Source organism: Chlorocebus sabaeus, chromosome 2 (assembly GCF_047675955.1).
Source record: "Chlorocebus sabaeus isolate Y175 chromosome 2, mChlSab1.0.hap1, whole genome shotgun sequence".
Taxonomy (NCBI): Eukaryota; Metazoa; Chordata; class Mammalia; order Primates; family Cercopithecidae; genus Chlorocebus; species Chlorocebus sabaeus.
The window spans coordinates 16,314,742-16,331,054 of NC_132905.1; the positions used below are offsets into that span (position 1 = coordinate 16,314,742).

A 16,313-nucleotide genomic window follows, 5' to 3' on the forward strand; every position below is an offset into this window, starting at 1 on the left:
GCCTGGAAGGCTCCACCCTCGATGTCATCCTGGCCCACAGCCTCAGCTCCTCCGGTCTTGGCTCAAATGGTGGCTTTTCAGTGGGGTCTTCCCTGATCATCCTACTGAAAATCACCAACCACCCTCCATAGGGGACTGAACAAGGGCCCCCCATATGTGTCCACATTCAAACCCCTGGGACCTGTGGGTATGTCCATTGCAAAGAGGCTTTGCTGATGTAGTTAAGTGAAGGATCTTGAGATAGAAAGATGACTCTAGATGACTTTTTGTAATCTCAGGGGTCCTTATAGGAGCGGGGCAGGAGGGTCTGAGTCAGAGGAGCTGTAGTGACAGGGCAGAGACTGGAATCATGTGCTTGAGGATGGAGGAAGGGGCCATGAGCCCAGGAATATGAGGGGCTTAAAAGAAAATAGAGGCCGGGTGCGGTGTCTCATGCCTCTAATCCTAGCACTTAGGGAGGCCGAGGCAGGCGGATCACCCTAAGTCAGGAGTTTGAGACTAGCCTGGCCAACATATACTGAAACCCCGTCTCTACTAAAAAATACAAAAATTAGCTGGGTGTACTGGTGCATGCCCATAGTCCCAGCTACTTGAGAAGCTGAGGCAGGAGAATCACTTGAACCCAGAAGGCAGAGGTTGCAGTGAGCCGAGATCACACCACTGCACTCCAACCTGAGTGACAGAGCAAGAGTCTGCCTTAAAAGAAAGGGAGAAAGAGAGAGAGAGAGAGAGAAAAGAAAATGAGAGACAGAGAGAGGAAAGAGAGAGGTGAGAAAGAAAGAAGGAAAGGAAAAGAAAGGAAAGGAAAGGAAAGGAAGAGAAAGAAAAGAAAGAAAGAAAGAAAGAAAGAAAGAAAGAAAGAAAGAAAGAAAGAAAGAAAGAAAGAAAGAAGAGAGAGAGAGAGAGAGAAAGAAAGAAAGAAAGAAAGAAAGAAAGAAAGAAAGAAAGAAAGAAAGAAAGAAAGAAAGAAAGAAAAATACAGACATTTGAAAACACAAACAATCCTGCCCTCAGCGCTTCCAGCAGGAGCCAACCCTGCTGACCCCTTGACTTAGCCCAGTGAAATTGAGGGCAGACTCCTGACCTCCAGAGCTAGGAGAGAGTCCATCTGTGTTGTTTGAAGTTATCTAGTTGGAGGTGATTTGTCACAGCGACCACAGGAAGCTAACGCACCCTCCCACACATCTGGAGCTTCCTATCCCCAAGCCTGCTGAATGTCTCCCCGTAGCGGGGATTAGCAGCTGACATGCGTACCTTTCACTGATTTGTTTATCCCTCTCCACTTACGGAATGTCTGCTCCATAAAAGCAGGAATTTTGTTTGTCGCGAGATCCCCTGCACCTAGCACACTGCCTGGCAGATAGCAGATGCTCAGCAAACATCCTCTGCAATGCTGCACCTGAGTCCTGAGGAGGGAGAAGGAGCAGATCCTGGGGTGAGCCAGGGAACAGAGCTCCCAGCAGAGGCAGCTGCAAGAGTAGAGTCTGAGTCACAGTCAATCCCATCCTTCCAGATGGCCGCTGTAGGACCCATGGATAAACTTCCACCTAGCCTGGCCTCCACAGAGAAGTCCCTTCAACTGAAGCCATGGAAACTGGGAACTCACTTAAGAGCCCTACAGTGAGACATTAAGAGCATAGACCCTGAAGCCAGGCTGCCTAGGTTCAAATCTCAGCTCTGCCACTCACTAGCTGAGTGACTCTGGGCTAGTTAATTAACCTCTCTGTGCCAATTTCCTCATCTATAGAATAAGGATAATGAGAGTGCCCATCTCATAGGGCTGTCGTGAGGATTGAAACAGCTAATGCATTTAGCACAGTGCCCGGCACACGGTATACATGGTCTACTGTTCCTATTTGGGTGGAAAAGTCCAGCAAGTTGCAAAGATAGCTAAAAGGCAACGAGAGTATACCAGGGTGTCTTAACTGACAAGCAAAGGGTGTGATTAAAAGACAAGCCAGGTTGGCAGCAGAACATCAGCTTTCTTTGTGCCTGAGCCATAGATAAGGAATTGAAAGGTAGCCTGGCAATGCTTTGAGAAAAATTAATCACCCCTGCTACCTGCCTGCCCCTGACCATCCCATTTAACCTGCACTCTCCTGCCCCCCACCCTACCCCAAAGGGATCCTGGAGCCTCCTGTTGCAGACGCCTGGCTGTGACATCCACAACACACCCCAGCTCGGCCCAGTGAATTGTCTCTAGCCCCATCTGCCCAGACACAGCCCCGTAAAGAGAGGGCTGAATGCAGAGCCAGGGCTGTGTTGACTGCAGAAGGGACAGAAGGAAATAGATGGGGGGGGGCGGTTCTGCACAGTGGGGGTTGGTGCATCCTGTGGGTCTCACATGTGGCTTCCCTCCAGCAAGCCCCCTGCACTCCCCGCCAGATGTAAGGAGGGAGGGAGGGGTGAAAATGGGGTTTCCCCCAGAGGCAGCAGAGCTGGGGAAGGGCCCGGGCTGCAGGGACCTGTGTACAGGGCATGAGATGTCACCGGGGGCTTCCTACACGAGACGCAGTGAGTCATCAGGGCGCAGGGTGGAGGCTCTGAAGGAAGAGCCCAGGGGAATACGGGAAAGAGGTGACATGAGAATCCATCAGCCACCACCCCAGTCCTCCCTCCTCTGTCCAGGAGCACGGCCAGGGCCCAGGAGACAGGGTGAGCTTTCTGCAGGAGGGACACCCGCCCTGAGAGGAACCCGGGTTGTCACAGCCGCACAGACACTGCAAGCCAGGAGCAGTGGCCACACCGTGGGGCAGGGGCATCAGAAGCGGACAGAAACAGAGGCTTGTCACCCGAGGGCTGTGAGCATGTGTTTGAGGTAATCAAGGGGAGACAAAGCAAGTGACAGAGACACCTTCTCATCAGCCGGGGTTCCCTCCACAGGTCTCCGGGGACAGTGGGTCCAGGGGGCAGGAACGGTGGGGGGCTGTCATGGGTGCCGCATCAGGATGTCCCCTTCTGCCCTGAGCAGCAGGCAGTCCCCTCAAGGACTCCACATCATCAGCCTCTGGCCCGAGGGCTTCCCAGCGCCTCCCTTTCTCTGTTTTGGGTGACTTGGGCAGGCACTGGCATCTACATCTGGCACTCCTGGCCCCTGGTGGGTGTGACCTGGGCCCTCTCATCAGACACGCTTCAATCCCATCCCACACAGCCCAGGGCCAGGCCCTGGCACCTCATGCACAGCCTCAGACGCTGCACCCGGGATGCAGGCACTGAGACTCTGCACGTGGCCCCATCCCAGTGTTTCAGACAGACATGAGGCTTGAATTTTTCCTGGGACACTGGAAACCCCACATCTCACGGTGTTGCATAAGAGGATGCTTGGCGCTGCATCCTCCCTGCAGTAACCATCATTTAATAAGGCCAGAAGAAGTGGAGAAGGCGCAGCTGATGGGGCCGCCATGTGTTCAAAAGCAGCCCCCACTCATGTACGAGCAGCCCTCAGAGGTACCAAGGCAGCTCCAATCAGCAGGTAACGGGCACCCAGAATGTGCAAAGCCAGCCCAGATCACAGCCTGGATCTCGATCTGCAAGAAAGAACTTGCCAGGTTAAGCAGCTGCCATGAGTCCGGTGACTTGGCATTTTCTCCTGGAGGCTGTTCTCAGAGCCAGACGGGGGGCGGGGGCTCCCCTTGGCCTCTCTGGTCCCCCGCAGTCTGCACCGAGCTTGGAGTCACCAGGCTGATTTCACGGACGTTTACGGAGCCTGCAGGAGGCCATAGCTTAGTGCGTCCCCTGCTAATTAAAGGACAGTGGCCAGTTGTTCCCTGTCAGAGATTACAAAGGATGATTGTTTGGGTCCCCAGGGAGCAGATGGGAGCGTATCAGACGCCAGAACCTGGTACCTGCCACCTGGCATTCTTTGGAAGTGACCCTTTGAGGAGCAGTGGCCATTGTCGGGAGATGGGTATTGGGGAGCCTCCCTCTCAGCTCTGGGGGCTCAACTCTGCCCACGTAGGGCAGGTGGACAATGTCCTGAAGCTATGCCTGTCCTTGTCCAAGGAGGGTTGGGGACTTTGCATGGGGGTGTGTGAATGCCTGCAGGCCTGGGGGTCAGGGGACCTGTGCAGGGTTGGAAGAGGGAGTCTCGGCCACAGGACCAGCCCTGCTTCAGCCAGTGAAGCCATGTGTCGAAATACGGGCCAGCATTGCTCAACCTTCCAGCAGCCAGGACAACTGGGTTTGAGTCCCTGCTACAGATAAAAGAACCGAATCTGACCATTTGTCTCCAGCCATTCTCAGCCTCTGCCTCCTTCCCAGCCCCTCCACCCGCCATGTTCAAGGAAGGCAGAGCCCAGAACCTGTCATGTGGGGCCTTGGGCTTTCCACGGCCTGATCAGTGCTAGCTTCTGGGGAGCACTTTGGGAGACACTTTCAGATTCTCTCGAACGCCTCATACCCGTTCCAGAGAACGGGGACTGGGGGACTGCAATCCCCCATTCCACCAGCAATTTCAGGACCATGTGGGAAATTTCATCAGATTTGCAAGTGTGTTGTTCCTCCTTTTACCCCTACTCTGTCTGTGAGATGCTCTAATTCACCAGATGTCATGTGTCTTTGGGATTCATATTCTATGTTAAGTCCTTTGAAAGCAATCAACAGCTGTAATCCAATTACTACTGGCTGCATCTTTCATGCTCTTTTGCCCCAAACCTCATCCTACCCGTGTGCCAAGCCCACCAAACACACATACACACACCCCACAACAGATGCCAGTTTTGTGCCTCGCCGCCTCACATAACATGGGAGCGTTGAGTAGTGAACAGCTGATGTGCATGGATTAACATGGGAGGTCGTGTGGGCCCTGAAGCTTTCACACTCACAAACCGGTGTCCGGCTGGGTTGTCATGGAGATCAGGTGGAGGGACACCAGGGCTCCCCCCAGGACTCTGGGCCTCCTCTGATGAGCAGGTCACATGGGGGTGTGGGGGGCGGCATGGGCACAAACTGCATATTAAATACACGCGACTCACCGTGTCTGTGAGTGCATGGGCGTGTGTGGGTGTGGGAGTGAGCACGTGTGTGAGTGCACATATAAGTGTGGCTATGTGTGTTGGGTGTGGGAGTGAGCATGTGTGTGAGTGTACATATAAGTGTGTCTGTGTGTGTTAGTGTGTGCATATGAGTGTGTCTGTGTGTGTATCAGTGTGCATATATGTGTGTGCATTGTATGCACACATGTGCATGAGTGTATGTGCACGAGTGTATCTGTGTGTGAGGACATGGATGCGTGAGTGTGTGTGGGCATGTGTATCTGTGTGTGTGTGTGTGTGTATGTGTAAGTGTGCTGATTTGCATGCACATGTGTCCAGGTCCCACACGGGATGAAAACTGAATGGCTCTGAAGATCTACTGGACACATTTCGGATCCTGACAGAGCTCTTAAGCTCCAAGGGGTCACTGAATGGACAATGAATGTTTCTGAGTCCAGGCGGCGCTGACTCAGCAATGCAGGAAGGCAGCTCCTGGAGTTCCAGGAATGACCTGCACCCCTTTTCTCTCCCTCACAGTCACCCCCCCCTCCTCACATCCCTTCCTCTCCCCCTCTCTGTTTGCCTTCCGAGCCTCTGCCTTTCCCGGTCTCATTTCTCACACGTTCATCACTTCATCCTGCGGTTCAATTCCCCTCCACCCCTCATTGTGGACTGTGGGATGAGACAGCCACAGCCTTATCCCTGACGTAACCAAAACTCTTGGCACCAGCTTAGGCCTGTTTCTCAGTCTTATAAACGGGTCTCAAATCAGGGACATGTAAGGTTCTGAGGAAAATGGTCACCACTAGGTGATTCCCCTTTGTGTTACCGTCAGGCCGTAAGACAGAGATTCTCTTAACGGTTTTAGTGCAACCCCCCGTAAGAAACCTATTGCAAACTGCCACCCAGCACACACACACATCCATTTATACAGAAACGCAACACGTTTCCCCAAACGACACTCACCCTCGCTGCACACAACGCGCTCTGATGTCTCCTGACCTAGTCTATTCTGGTCTATTGCAGATTTTCAATGCCGGGCTCAACGCTCTAAATTGATTTCAAGACCCACTAATGCATCACAGCTGCGATTTGATAAACTCCACACTAAGACACATCCCGTTGTGAGGTGTTCGACCCAGAAGCCATTTATCCTGCAGAGACCTCAGAGCAGGATTCACCCTGAGGCGCGTCTCCTTCTCAGTCGGGCGCTGCGGAGGGGGCTCTGTGCCATGGGACCCGCAGCGGTCCTAGTCTCAGAGTTTGTGCCCTGTAGCTGCTGTGTGTCCAGCAGCTGGCAGGGTGAGAGGGTTGTGGGGCGGGCGGGTGGGGTTTTCACTCCCACAGAACCCTGGCCTGAAGCTGCCCAGCCCTGGGGTGTTCCCAGCCCACCTGGGAGTAGGCCCTGGCGGACAGCTGTGGGGACAGGGACTCCCATTGCACAGAACGGGCCATGAGCTGGGCAAGCTGCTCCTTCCCATAACCTCAGACTTTCTTCTGACCCACTCAGACCAGCTCCTGGGAGTCTGCAGACAATCCTGGGCCCAGAGAAGCAGGCAGATGAGGCTGCTGGTAGCACTAATATGGGTTGTTAATATCATCCTGTGGTTATTACTTTACTTACGTCGCCCACCAGTACACTCGATCCTGCACATGTCCCCTCACTTCATGCTCACGGGGTTTGCATGATGGGACGAGCCCTCGCAGCAGGTGATGAGGGTGATAAATGGCACCGGACATTCCTGGAGCACCTTTTGGCACCCAGGGCGGGGCTTACTGCTCCATTCAAGTCTGGAGACTACTCTGCGATAGCAGCTGTGTGACCCCAGGTAAGTGGTTTAACCTTTCTGTGCCTCTTCTTTCTCAACTCTAAACGAGGACAATAAAGTTCCTGCCCCCAAGCAATCAAAGATGTGTAAGAAGGGCCTGGCACATGGCAGGCAGGCAGTATAGATGGCTGGGATTAGCCCTACTATACGGATGAGGAAACTGAGGCTCAGAGGCACTGGGCTGGCAGGAAGTGGGACCTGCACCCAGTCTCGTCTGGCACTGAGTTCTTTGGCCTCCCTACCTTACAGCTGCCTTCAGAAGGGACGGAGCAGAAGACCAACCCCTCGCACACACACAGGAGCTGAGCATCCAAGGACCCAAATCATCTGGCTGAGAGCACCCCTGCTCCCATGGGGACACTGACGGCTCCGTGTGCCCAACATTCAGGCCTTGAGCCACCCACTCCACACAGCACGGGGCTTCCTCAGAACGTGTCCCTCCCCAAGGGCCATTTCTCTGCGGGATGGCGCTGCTGCTGTGGGGAGGACCCCTCCTCCCTCCTTCACAAGGACCTGCCCTCACCTGGCTTGTCTCTTGGCAGACGCTATCCCACATGCCTCTGTCATTTGCACGCCACTGTGGTGACAGTCTTCCTGGCTGCAAGTGTGACAGAGCCTTTTAGTTTCTGACACATTCATAGCCCGATTTCACCTGCTTTCACTTACAAAGGCAGGTTTCCCTTCCCAGCCTCACATGGGGCTGGTCTCAGTGGAGTTCAAGAGGCTGTGGGCTGGGAGGGGGGCAGCAGAGAACCCAGCCCACCCCAAGCAGGAGGTGGCAGGGTCCCTCCGGCCGTCTGGAGACAGCCAAGGACCTCGGCCACTGCAGTTCTCCACACTGAGCCTGGCCACCGCCACTCCACGCTGGGACAGATGCTGGAGGGGCAAACCCCAAATACCCTCCCTAACCAGAAACCGAAATCCACCAGATCCCAGCCCGGCCTGGCCAGATAGGCTGACTTTCCAACGAAGTCGAAAATACAGATTGTTAGGATTAAAATGCAAATGTTGGCAACTAATTTATGTTCAATCGGTGTTTTTTGTTTTGTTTTTTCTGTTTTTTTTATTTTGTTTTGTTTTGTTTTGTTTGCATAGAGGGCTTTCTGGTGCAAACCTGACCCCACCTGGGAGCAGGCCCCGGGCTCCACTCCTGGTGAAGAGCCCTCAGACCCATAGGAGGGGCTTGTCAGTTTCACCTTCTCAGGTGAGCCTCATACACAAGCAGGTGCAGTGCGTTAACCAAGCCTACGTCTTTAACCATGTGATAACCACAGTACCAGGGTTCTGCCATCAAATCTTTTCTATCCTCAGTCCTGCCTTGGGAATTCAGACTAAACCAGAATTCAGAGTTTCACAGACCCAGAAGAGAATGTGATGCCAGATTGTTCTGAATTGTTTAGTTTTAAAGCAAGATCAAATGATTACATTTGTGATCTGAAATCATTTGTTTGTGTCATGCCAAGCTAAATCTCCTCCACATTATTTTCTTTAAATTCTCCCCAGAATGGGAAGCAGTATTAATTGTTTCCAATGAAAACACTGCCCCTTTCATCAAAGCTGTGAGCTTTCTCTGCTGCTTTTGAATCTAACGCTGGCTTGGGGAAAGGATTGTAAATAGCAGGTCTTCTTTGTGCACTTTATGCTTCCAAATGTGCTAGTTGGAATAAGGAGTGAAAAGTTAAAAAATCCTCTCTTGTAAATGTTTAGAAATTGCACTAGAGTTATGTCTTACTCTTCAAGGGGAGAGGTCACCCACCCAAGGCACAGTCACAGCTGTTCAGCTCACCCGGGTTCTGAATGTCACTAGATTTTGGCTTCCCCCTGACCTTGGCAGGTCAGACTGTGAAGGACACTCACTGTCTGTGTGACCTCACACCAGGTACAGGGATGGGGCAAAGAGGCACATCTGGCTCAAAGGACGGTCCTGCACGGCCACTTTTCTGGCAGGGAGGTGACACCTGCAAAGGAATCTCTCATATCTCCCAGCTCCAGTCAGTTTCAACAAGAGGCGGGATTTTCTTTCCTCTCAATTATTATAGTATTTTTTCTAATAGTCAAAGTCACAGCTCATTTTGAAAGTTTTGAAAAATAGAAGAAAACAAGCTTTTAAATCACAAGTGACTCCAACACCAAAGATAAGCAGCATTCGCATTTTGCTATGTAGTGCTCCTGTTAGACAATACACACACATATTATCGCACTTTCGCACTTACACATATTTGCTTCATTAAAATACAATAAAGCTTTATGGGCCAGGCTCAGGGGCTCATGACTGTAATCCCAGCACTTTGGGAGTTCAAGACAGGAGGATCACTGAAGGTCGGGAGTTTGAGACCAGCTTGGACAACATGGTGAAACCCCAGCTCTAAAATACAAAAATTAGCTGGGTGTGGTGGCATGCACCTGTAATCTCAGCTACTTGGAAGGCTGAGGCAGGAGAATTGTTTAAACCTAGGAGGTGGAGTTTGCAGTGAGCCGAGATCACACCATTGCACTCCAGCCTGGGCAACAGAGTCAGACTCTTTAAAAAAAAAAAAAAAAAGCTTTGTTTACACTAAACAATATTTTGTGTCCATATTTACACATTGACAACAACAGATCACTATAGTTTTTGGTGTGGGCATATGTAGATATAATTATTAAACGAATTTCCTACTTATTATCCAGTTACGGTTGTATCACCAATCAGTGATGTAACGTCAGCCAAGACAGAAGTTTATCTCATAAAAACCAAGACCGATCCAGGCACAGTGGCTCATGCCAGTAATCCCCACACTTTGGGAGGCTGAGGCGAGTGTTTCATTTGAGGTCATGAGTTCGAGACCAGCCTGGTCAACGTGGTGAAACTCTGTCTCTACTAAAAATTTAAAAATTAGCTGAACATGGTGGCATGCACCTGTAATCCCAGCTACTCGGGAGGCTGAGGCATGAGAATCACTTGAACCCAGGAAGCAGAGGTTGCAATGAGCTGAGATCATGCCATTGCACTCCAGCCCGGGCAACAGGGCAAGACTCTGTCTCAAAAAATAAAAAAGTGAACACAAAACTGAAGGTTGTCAGTCTAGGGTGGCGTTAGGGACTTTCATTTCCTTCAAGAAGACATTCTGCTGTCCACAGGGTAGAAGCTTAATCCTCAAGGTTCAAGGTGACAAGAATAGCTCCAACCATCATATGCTTATTCCAGGAAACAGGTCAAAGGATGGAACGACTAAGAAATGACAGTAAAGATATGTATCAGTCCATCCGCGTTGCTATAAAGGAATTCCTGAGGCTGGGCTCTTTATAGAAGAGAGGTTTAATTGGCTCACAGTTCTGCAGGCTGTACAAGTATGACACCAGCATCTGCTCCTGGGGAGGCCTCAGGAAGCTTCCAATTATGGCAGAAGGCAAAAAGGAAACAGGTACATCACATGGTGAGAGAAAGAGCAAGAGAGGAAGGAGGACATGCCAGGCCCTTTAAACAACCAGATCTCCCATAAACTCAGAGCAAGAACTCAGTCATTGCCATTGGGACAGCATCAAGCCATTGTGAGAGGGATCTGCCCACATCACCAAAACGCCTCCCTCCAGGCCCCACCTCCAACATCAGGGATCCAATTTCAACATGAGATTTGGAGGGGACCAACATCCAAACCATATCAAGACAGAGGTTATAGAAGGGAGTTTCCAAAAATGCCACTCAACACTTTTATTACCTCCCATTGGCCAGAACCTGGTCACATGACCACAACTCACTGCAAGGAAGCCTGGGAAAATGTAGCCTGTGCCCACCCACTAGGAGAGGGGAGCACTGGTGCCAGGGTGCGGGACCACCAGTGGGCATTCATGCTTCCTACTTCTTTTTATGAAAATCCTTAGAGATCCATCTTTCCATACTTTTCTGACTATTTCCTAGGGACAACTCCCTATAAATGAAATTTGGGACCAAAAGTTATGCACTTCCATTGGCCAGTTGCCAAATTGCCCTCTAGACAGGTTGTACCAATGAACTCACCAAGAGGTGGGGTTCTATTTCATGAAATGTTTCTCCACCCCACGTTTCCTTTTAATCCATACCCTTTGGCCTTTATTAGGCTTACACATCTCGTCAGAATCCCTGCTTCCTACATCATAACCTTGGGATTTAATACATGATTTTCATTCAGGTTATTATCAATATCAGATTTACCTGGCTTTGCATGAACCCAGCCACAGCTTTAGGGAAAGGGTTGTATCTTTCAGCAGTGAAGAGAATAAAAACTATAATCCTCAGAGATTTTGAAAAACTATACTGGGCAGGGAAGGGTGGAAAGAACCGATCTCATTCTATGAAGAACACGGAGGGATTTTCACAGCGCATGTGGTGCTGAGTACAGCAGACCAGGCTCCCGGGGGCACCCAGAGAGCAGCGTTTCCTCAACAGAAGAGGAGTGAGCACTGCACAGAGTTGCGGAAATGGAATCCCGGACAGGGGTAACAGTAGATGCAAAGGCCCCACGGCAGGCCCTGGCTTGGCCTGCTGGAGGAGCGGAAAGGAAGCCAGTGTGTCTGGAGTAGAGGGGACCAACTTGTCCAGGTTTGCCCAAAACTTTCCTGGTTTTAACACTAGAAATCCCATGTCACAGGAAACTTCTGAGTCTCAGCCAAGCTGGGATGCTTTCCCTGGAACTGCCCCTGTTATAAAACTGAAAGGTCTGTGCCCCATGGCCCTCCTCAGTCCTGAGCAAGCTGAGGCAGTGAGTCGCCCTAGACTGGAGCAACGTGCATGATGGTGGGAAGAGTCAGTGACTCTCTTTCATGTCCTCTCTCCCCTCAACCTCAGGAGTCACCCAGGTGGGCACTGGCATCCAGGATGAAAACTTCCCAGCATCCCTTGCAGCAAGCAGTGGCCACGTGACCAGGCAGTGGCCAATGCACATGAGGCCAGTGCACAGCAACTGCCTTTAGAGGAAGCGAGGTTTGTGTCCTCTTGTTCTCTTCTCCCCTCCCTGATGGCTGGCAATAGATAGGATGGACACTGTGGGGAAACTACACCCTAAGGAAGTCAGAGCAGCAAGATGAAAGTAGCCTAAGACCCTGAAAAATGCACAGAGAAGAATCACCCAACTGGCTTGGACTTTCATGTGAAAGGAATGAACCTCTGTCTTAGTAAAGCCACCGTGATTCAGGGTCCTTGTCACATTCACTGAGGCTGTAACGTAATTGTTAGAAAGAACAGGAATGGGAGAGGAGATGGAGTCGGAGGGGCAGGCAGAGGTCACGTCACATCAGGCCTGTAGGCCAAGGCGGAGGAAGAAACAGGTGACACAAGACTCAAGGACCTGTGAAGGGAGTTTGCTGTGGGTGCCCCTCCCTGTCCGTGTGTCCAGTGTGTGGATATTCTTTATACCTTACCCATATTGTACAAATACTTTTTCCTATTCAATATTTAGAAGACATTGCATTAAATAGCAAGATGGCAGATGAACATCAGGAAGGAATGTTAGCAACATCCACGGTGTTCCATCCAGGAACCTTCACCATGGAAATCCTTGTGCTCATGGGCCTGGTCTCAAGACGCAGTCAGCTGTTGGGGATCAGAGGCCACACTCATCGTAGCAGAGAGGCAGGACCAGCTGGGAGAGGGTCCTTCTGTGACACCGACGGCATCACCGGGCTGTGGGAAGTGACTCAGCTGCCAGAACTCACACAATATCATTCTGCACCAACACCTCATGGGAAAAATGGTAAGTTCTCAGTTTCTCCATTAATAACACCTCTCAGATGAATCTCTGTCCTCCATTGCTTCTCCATGAAACAACATTTTATAGCTTTGCTTGGGTCTATTTTTCAATGTATTTTTTATTTTATTAACTGACTGCAAGATATAGATATAGATATAGATATGTGTGTGTATATATATACATAGTGTGTGTGATTTTGCCTCTGCCAGTCAGGATAATCATGGTTTAATTCCTAGTATTATTATTACCAACATCTTTTAGTTTTTTTAAGCTTTTCAATTCCTAAGGGTATTAACCAGGATCTTTCTGCCTTATGAGACAGAAAACAAATCCAAACTGTGTAAGAGGAAAAAGAATGCACTCATCACTAGCATTTAGAAGTTCCCAAGCTTAGCTTGCTTGGGGTACAGCTAAATCTAGTTTCCAAGGTCATCCTGTAACTCTCTCTCTCTACTTCCCCAACTTTGGCTCCATGTTTAGCTCCATGAACCTCAGACTTAAACAGCAGCACTGGCTCCTCCCCAGATCTCCAGCTCCCTGACCCTCAAACTCCAACTCCAGCACCAGCTCCGCCCGGGTCTCCAGCTCCACCATCCTCAAACTACAACAGCAGCACCAGCTCCCACGTGGATCTCCAGCTCAATGACTCTCAGACTTGGGAGGCAGCACCGGCTCCCCACCAAGGCTCCAGCTCCACAACACTCAAACTAGAACAGCAGCACCGGCTACTCCCTGGCTCTCCAGCTCCCTCAAACTTCAACGATAGCACTGGCTGTTCCCCGGTACCACCACCTCCACAACCCTCAACTTACACGGCGGTAGCACCAGCTCCTCCCTAGGTCTCCAGCTCCACGACCATCAAACTTGAACTGCAGCACCAGCTCCTCTTCGGCCTCCACCTCCACAATCCTCAAACAACAACAGCAACACCTGCGCCTCCTTGAATCTCCAGCTCAACAACTCTCAGACTTCAGAGGCAACAACAGCATCTCCCCAAGGCTCCAGTTCCACGACCCTCAGATTTGAACAGCGGTAGCACCACCTCCCGTGCAGGTCTCCAGTTTCACGATCCATAAACTAGAACAGCAGCACCATCGCCTCCCTGGGTTTCCAGCTCCACGACCCTAAGACGTGAATGACAGAACCAGGTCACCCCCAGGGCTCCAGCTCCAAGACCCACAGATTTGAACGACAGCCCCGGCTCTTCCCGGGATCTCCAACTCCACAGCCCTCAGACTACATCAGCAGCACCGGCTCCCCCCTGGGTCTCCCTTCAGCTCCACAATCCTCAGACATGAACAATAGCACCGGCTCCTCCCTGGGTCTCCAGCTTCACTCCCCTCAGACACAAACAGCAGCAGCACCAGCTCCTCCCCCTGTCTCCAGTTCCACCAACCTCAAACTACAACAGCAGTACCAGCCTCTCCCCAGCTCTCCAGATCCAAGACCCTCAAAATACAATGGCATGACCGGCTCCTCCCTGGTTCTCCAGCTCCCAAACCCTCAAACTTCAAGTGACACACCGGACCCTCCCCACAGTTAAACAGCAGCACAGGCTCTTCCCCAAATCTCCAGATCCACGACCCTCTGACTTAAATGCTCAAAGCACCGGCTCCTCTCAAGGTCTCCAGTTCCATGACAATCAAACCATACAGCAGCACTAGCTCCTCCCCAGGTCTACAGCTCCACCACCCGCACACTAGACACCGAGACTACCTCCTCCCCGCGCTCCAGCTACACAACCCTCAGACTTGAAGAGCAGCAGCAGCTCCTCCCTGTACCTCAAGCTCCATGACCCTCAGACTTGAACAAGAGCAACACCAGCTCCCCCCCAGGGCTCCAGCTTCAGGACCCACAGATATAAACAGCAGCACCAGCTCTTCCTGAGACCTCCAGCTCCACTACCCTCAAACTGGAACACAGCACCAGCTCCTCCTTGGGTGTCCAGCTCCACGACCCTCACACTAGAATAGTAACACCGGTTCCTCCCTGGATCTGCAGCTCAATGACTCTCAGACTTGAAAGGCAGCACCGGCTCCTCACAAAGGTTCTGGCTCCAAGACCCTCAAACTAGAATAGCAGCAGCTGCTGTCCTTGGGTCTCCAGCTCCACAACCCTCAAAGTAGAAGAGCAGCCCTGACTCTTGGCCGAGTCTCCAGCTCCTCAAGTCTGAGGGTTGTAGAGCTAGAGACCCAGGGAAGAGTCAGTGCTGCTGTTCTAGTTTGAGGGTCGTGGATCTGGAGACCCAGGGAGGAGTCAGTGCTGCTGTTCTAGTTTGAGGGTCGTGGATCTGGAGACCCAGGGAGGAGTCAGTGCTGCTATTCTAGTTTGAGGGTCGTGGATCTGGAGACTCAGGGTGGAGCCGGTGCTGCTGTTCTAGCATGAGGGTCGTGGAGCTGGAAGACCCCGAGAGGAGCTGCTGCTGCTGTCCTAGTTTGAAGATCATGGAGCTGGAGAAATGGGGAGGAGCCATTTGAACAGCAGCACCGGCTCCTCCCCAGGTCTCAGGCTCCATGACCCTCAGACTTAAAAAGCCATAGTACGGGCTTCACCCTGGGTCTTCAGCTCTACAGCCCTCAGACATGAACAGCAGCAACACTGGCTCCTCCCCCTGTCTCCAGTTCCATGAACCTCAAACTACAACAGCAGTACCGGCCTCTCCCCGGTCTCCAGATACACGACCCTCAAAATAAAATGGCATCACCGGCTCCTCCCTGGTTCTCCAGCTCCCAAACCCTCAAACTTCAACTCACACACCAGATTCTCCCCACAGTTAAACAGCAGCACAGGCTGTTCCCCAAAGCTCCAGATCCACGACCCCCTGACTTAAATGGCGGTAACACCAGCTCCTCCCTAACTCTCCAGTTCCACGACCCTCAAACTACACAGCAGCACCGGCTCCTCCCCAGGTCTACAGCTCCACCACACTCACACTAGACAACGAGACTACCTCCTCCCCGCTCTTCAGCTACACGAGGCTTAGACTTGAACAGCAGCAGTAGCTCCTCCCTGTACTTCAAGCCCCATGACCCTCAGACCTGAACAACAGCAACAACAGCTCCCTCCGGTGTCTCCAGCTCCACAACTCTCAGCCTTAAACAACAGCAGCACCAGCTTCCCCTCCCCCAGTATCTCCAGCTCCACCACCCTCATACTAGAACAGCACCAGTCCTCCCTGTGTCTCCGGCTCCATGATACTCAGACTACAACAGCTCCACCGGCTCCTCCCTGGATCTCCAGCTCAACAACTCTCAGACTTGAGAGGCGACACCGGCAAATCCACAAGGCTCCAGCTCCACGACCCTCAGATTTGAACAGCGGTAGCACCACCTCCTATCCACGTCTCCAGCTTCATGACCCTTAAACTAGAAAAGCAGCACCGCTGCCTCCCTGGGTTTTCAGCTCCAAGAACCTAAGACACGAATGGCAGAACCGGCTGCCCCGCAGAGCTCCAGCTCCAGGATCCACAGATTTGAATGCGAGCACCAGCTCCTCCCAGGATCTCTACCTCCACTACCCTCAAACCAGAACAGCAACACCAGCTCCTCCCCCTGTCTCCACTTCCACGACCCTCAAACTACAACAGCAGTACCAGACTCTCCCCAGGTCTCCAGATACACAACCCTCAAAATACAATGGCATGACCGGCTGCTCCCTGGTTCTCCAGCTCCCAAACCCTCAAACTTCAATTGACACACTGGATCCTCCCCACAGTTAAACAGCAGCACGGGCTGTTCCCCAAAACTCCAGATCCACGACCTTCTGACTTAAATGGCGGTAGCATTGGTTCCTCCCTAGGTCTCCAGTTC

At 51.7% G+C, this 16,313-nt stretch overlaps 1 long non-coding RNA gene across 1 annotated transcript; it reads left to right on the forward strand.

Annotated features, from left to right (window-relative positions):
• Window positions 1-12,356: 12,356 nt before the first annotated feature.
• LOC140710248 (uncharacterized) lies at window positions 12,357-13,914 on the forward strand. The gene is made up of 2 exons (XR_012091198.1): window positions 12,357-12,507; window positions 12,985-13,914. It is a non-coding gene; the product is annotated as an uncharacterized lncRNA (long non-coding RNA).
• The last annotated feature ends 2,399 nt before the right edge of the window (window positions 13,915-16,313 follow it).